Source organism: Pristis pectinata, chromosome 26 (assembly GCF_009764475.1).
Source record: "Pristis pectinata isolate sPriPec2 chromosome 26, sPriPec2.1.pri, whole genome shotgun sequence".
Lineage (NCBI taxonomy): Eukaryota > Metazoa > Chordata > Chondrichthyes > Rhinopristiformes > Pristidae > Pristis > Pristis pectinata.
The window spans coordinates 5,285,851-5,291,547 of record NC_067430.1 but is presented as its reverse complement, the minus strand read 5'-3'; the positions used below and the strand labels follow the sequence as shown (position 1 = coordinate 5,291,547).

Sequence of the window (5,697 nt, the reverse complement as noted above, 5' to 3'; positions counted from 1 at the left end):
CACCTCTACAGCTTGCTCTAGTAGTTTGTTTCTTTCCTGTTCTTTTTTAGCTGGGTTTCTGCTCCTCCAATTACAAAGAATATATTTGGACTGGACTTTCTGAATCCATATTTTCTGACATACCTCTGGCAGTATAAATGCATGAATACATTGCAACGCATCCTTTTTGGTAACTCTGAATGTGCTCTTAAGCAGTCTGTAAATGCTACTAACATTGGAGGTGGTATCGAAATCAGAGGCGCAGTGGATAATTCAGAGACAAGCCGCAAGTGGGTAGAAGTGAGAAAGTGAAGGGGGTAAAAATGCAGCAGCAATCTCAGTAAATATGGACTGATATTGGAAAAGAAAAGCAATAGGTGAAACTCTGATTAAGTGACAGTTGAAGATTGAGGAAGAGCGGAAAGATTTCAGACACTAGGTGGTCACAATATTAGAAAGCAGCACTTTGGGCAGATAAGATCTTCCAAAAAAATGGAGTTCTGGGTATTATGGATGAGTAAAATAAATGAAAATTGAGATGCAACAGTAAGTCTACAAAAAACCTTAGTTTAACACCACACGTAGAGAACCATGTGCCGTTTTAGGCTCTACATAATACAGGAGAGATATTGCCTCAGCAAAGGGCAAGGCATGGATCAAGTAAGGGATACAAAGTCGTAGAACAATGATGAAACGCTTGAAAGAAGGGGCAGAACAGACACATTAAGATGGTGAGATCGCAGAACTGAATTTTGGAAATGGACTACCAGTACATACACAATACCGCACACTCAGCACATACACTGAGCTTCTGCATGGTGGTGTAGCGGTTAGCGTAACACTTTACAGCGCCAGCGACTCGGGTTCAAATCCGGCCGCTGTCTGTAAGGAGTTTGTACGTTCTCTCAGTGTCTGTGTGGGTTTCTTCCGGATGCTCCGGTTTCCTCCCACATTCCAAAGATGTACGGGTTAGGAAGTTGTGGGCATACTATGTTGGCGCCAGAAGCGTGGAGACACCTGCGGGCTGCTCCCAGAACACCCTATGCAAAAGGTGCATTTCACTGTGTGTCTCGATGTACATGTGACTAATAAAGATATCTTATCTTGTCTTATCTTACTGTACACTGTTTAAACAGCAATGGAATAGAATAAGTAGGAACAGCTGAGTGACGAGAACAAGAGGACCAAGAAATAAATTTAAATATAGGACATTTGGGATGAAAGGATCAGGTCCAAGAGGAGGAAAAGATATTCCATCCCGCATATGGTTGTGGAGAAAGCAATGACTCAAGAGGAGACTTGGTACTTTATAACAGTTTAAACAGGCAAAAGGGAAACAAAGGTATGAAGGGACAGGATAGGTACTTGGGATGATGGAAGAGGGATAAACATCAACACAGATTGTAAGGAGCAATAAGCCTGTTACTGTGGTGTAGTTTCTAACATTAACGGATCAAGATTTCTGATGCAATTGGTGAACTGATATATGGGAGAGAGAGAGAGAAAGAGGAGACAGAGAATGAGAAAGAGAGAGGGAGAAAGAGAGAGAGAGAGAGAGAGAGAAAATTCAAAAGAGCCCAGTTGAGCACATTCTTCCCTTCTCCAGTCTGTTGCTACTTTATTTGTCAAAGCCCTGGAAGATTTCAAGGGACAGATAAAAGAATCTGGGTACCACAATACACTAGTTTTGTGGTTAGGCCACAGCTAGAGTACTACTTGCTGTTCTGGTTGTCACACGGAAGGACATGACCGCACAGAGAGGGTGCAGAGGAGGTTCACCAGGATGTTGCCTGGGATGGAACGTATGAGGAGAGACTACAAAGTTATGAGGGGTATAGTTAGAGTGGATAGTTAGAAACTTCTCCCATAGCGGAGGCGTCTAGAACTAGAGGACATAGGTTTAAGGTCAGAGGCGGGAAGTTTAGAAGGGATCTAAAGATAATTCTTTTTTACCCACAGAATCTGCAGCGCACTGCCTGACACAGTAGTGATGAGGTACTCTCACAACATTTAAGTACCTTGATGTGCAATTGGATTACCAAGGCATAGCAGGCTGCGGAGCAAATGTTGGTAAATGGGATTGGTATAAATGAGTACTCAATATTCAGCATGGACAGGGCAGGAGGAAGAGCTTGTCTCTGGGCTGTAGACTCTGTGACGCACACTGGAGCACAGAATGAAACAAAGACAAATGATCGTAGTCATTTTAACATCTTTCATGACTTCAGGACGTTCTGATATGCTTTAACAGCGCAGTATGTTACAGTGCAGTCATGATTTTAGTTAATGAGAGGCAACAGCCTCTTTGCTCAGAGCAAGGTCCTCAAACAACGGTATGATAATGACCAGATAATCAGTTTTTAACGATGCTGGTAGATTGGGCTTTGCCTGATGCATCTGCTTTGCAGCATTTAAATACTTTGCATTTCTGATGAATAATCTGCAATAAACCAGGAACCCCAAAGAGTTGCAGAAAATTAGTCATGGAGGAAGCACTTCTTCAGCTGAATTGATGCATCTACTTGGATTAAGCAGAGGAAAAAAAAAATTCTTCTCCTGACTAATTTAACATTGAAGAATTAACATCTGTTACTGAAAAAAATCCACACCGAAGCATCTATTACCATGAGAGTGTTCATGATACAAATTAGTGCTTTTAGTGACTTGGCCAATAAATGCACAAGGCAGTGATCTGGGATTGATTCCTAATGTGGGTTGAGGAAGCTGATTTTAGAAAGTGTGGCAGAAGTCAAAGTGGTATGATCATCCTCTGAACCTCTTGACGTGGGGAAACCAAATGCATAAGTCCGATCACAACCCTGGTTAACTAGCCTGTCAATATTCAATAACGAGCATCACAGGTAGTCTGGCTTAAGGGCAGGGTAGCAAAAGGTTGCTGGTACCCCTAAGATGGGACCTAGTACCATATGGAGCATAGGATCAAGCTGCTAAATGATAGCTTTTGATAGCCATGTTGCAGCTTGGACGGATTTATTATAGGAACCAAGGCTGAAATTTTCATTTCAAAATCAATAGTGAAAGGCAGGTTAATTAAATTCTAGGTCAAACACAATTCAATTGTAGCTTTAACCCCAAGACATTTAACTGATATTTTCTTTGAAGTTCCCATTGATGACTGCTGGAAGATTTGTTCTTATGAGATTTTTCCCTGTCCACAATCCATTATTTTCCCTTTTCCCCATCTTGTCCTGACGGGAGGTGGCAACTGGGCATAACTGCACTGACTCCCCTGCTGTCTGCCTCCACTGATCTCCACACTCATTCAGGATATTCTTGCCACACTACTGTGTCCGGCAAAGTGCCTGAGGAAGAAAATTGTTTTCTTTCTCTCTCCAGAGAATAGGGGAGGGAAGTCATAAAAATAATCCATCTATTTATTTATAATATCTCCTTCTGCACTGGTAATTAGAAAAGCTTCAACATATAAATTATTTTGTTGGAGATTAGAATTAAATGGGGCTTAAATTATGCGAATAGGTTACATTAATTTTGTTTATATGCCCTTCAGCACAGGAGATTGAGGTATGATTTGATTCAGGTGTTTAAAGTATCAGAAAGCAGCAGAATAAATACAGAGAAACTATTTACTGTCGAAGGGACATTAAGGATATAAACATAACATGCAAATTAGAGACAGACTGTTCACAATTGTTAATCAGAAGGCTCTTTGTACACAGAAAGAGGAGAAGAAATACAGAATTTTCTTCTGCAAAAGGCTGCAAATGTTGTGTCAGCCGGGACCTTCAAGACTAATTTTTCTAAGAGGTAGCTTTTATTTATTCATATTTGATGATCTGCAGGATGTTGTGACACCAGATTTCACTGCCCATCTGTAATTGTCTCTTGAAAAGGCGGCGACAATTGCTGTTTCAGACTGCATTTTTTTAAGAGTCAACTCCATCTGAGGGTCCAGGGTTCAAGTTCCTGGTCAGGCACTGACTTTACTCCACAGGCTTTACACCCGCACTCACCCACAGAAACAAAAGCTCAGAGCCTGGGTAGCTCAGTTGGTAGAGCATCAGACTTTTAATCTGAGGGTCCAGGGTTCAAGTCCCTGTTCAGGCACTGACTACATCACAGGCTTTACACCCACAGAAACAAAAGCTAGAGTCCTGATAAAAGGTCTCAGCCCAAACGGTCGACTGTTTATTTCCCTCCATGGATGCTGCCTGACCTGCTGTCTCCATGGATTAGTTGCTCCAGATTCCAGTGTCTGCAGTCTCTTGCATCTCCAGACATCTTATTTGATTTGACAAGAAAATTATTTGACCATGGTAAATCAAAAAAAAATCAGATGCTGGAAATCTGAAATAAAAATACTCAGCAGGTCAGGCAGCATCTGTGGAGAGATAAACAGATTTAATGTTTCAGGTTGAACCAGCTGAGTGTTTCCAGCATTTTCTGTTTTGATTTGGCTGTATCCTGGGTCAACAGCTCATTGCAGTTCGGCTGCCTGTAAGTGTGTGTCTCTGGATTCTATTTCTCTCTGAGCCCTCAGCTGATTAGCCCAGACCAATGATTCCCCATCGCAGTGGGTGTACTGTGTTTGGCAACTAATGACTTACCTCCAGCTGCAACAGTCTAGAGTTATCTGGGCAAACATGGCAGCATCCTACACAGGAGAGCCCACACAGCAAGTACAGTGAATGCAAAGCAGAAGTGTAAGCCATTCAGCCCAGACCAGTGTAAGTGCTCCTCACACCCAATTTCGCCCAATCCGCGCTCCATTCTACTCCTTTCTCCCTCGTGGACACAACTGGTTTCCCCTTAAGTCCTTGCTTTTTGCACCAGCTACTTGCATGATAACAATACAGAGGAATTTAAAATAGAGGGATATGTGGGAGGAAGGGATTAGATAGTCCTAGGTGAGGTTTAAAGGTCAGCACAGCATTGTGGGCAGAAGGGCCTGTATTATGCTGTACTGTTCTATGTTCCATGTCCTAATTTCCACATTCTAACCACTCTCTGAGTACAATGTTTCTCTTGAATTCCTTCATGGATTTGTTAGTGACTGTTGGTATTCACAACTTCAAAGTTGGGCTCCCCACTACTTCCGTCTCCTTCACCTAGCCTCTTCAGAACTTTTAACCTGATCGCCCTTCAGGCTTTGATTATTTTCTGGAGGAACCCAACCTGTTCAGTTTTACCTGAGAGGAATATCCTCCCACATTCCATGTCAGCCTTATAAATCTTCTTTGCAGCTTCTGCAGTCCCTCTTTGTCCTTTTTATAACATGGAGACAACTGTGTAGCACCCTACAAGTGATCTCAGCATTCAACAATAACCACTCTATGTTTCAATTCAGTTCCTTGTACCTCATGTGCTTGATCTAGAGCTTGTTACCCATTGCTGCCACTTTTAATGATTTGGTGAATATGATCCCAGATCCACTTGTTCCCTTTCCCAATATGGACTCTCACTCACCAAATAAATCATTTCAGATGCATCTATTTTAAAACTCATTGGCAATACAATTTCAAAATATATGATTTTAAATTCACTTGCACATATGTAAATGGCACATAATTAATTATATATGCATGCTAAATACGAAGTGGTCTACACATAAATAAGTACGTTTACCTTTCTAAATATAGGGAAGGAGATGCCAACTGCAAATCATACACTATACCTAGACTATGCTGCTGTTTCCAGCTTGTTACTGAAAGCCACAAGTACACAGAACAAGGAGATGAC

At 41.7% G+C, this 5,697-nt stretch overlaps 1 non-coding gene across 1 annotated transcript; it reads left to right on the top strand.

Moving 5' to 3' along the window:
- Positions 1 to 3,992: 3,992 nt before the first annotated feature.
- Positions 3,993 to 4,065, top strand: trnak-uuu (transfer RNA lysine (anticodon UUU)). The gene has a single exon. It is a non-coding gene; the product is annotated as a tRNA-Lys (tRNA).
- Positions 4,066 to 5,697: the final 1,632 nt, after the last annotated feature.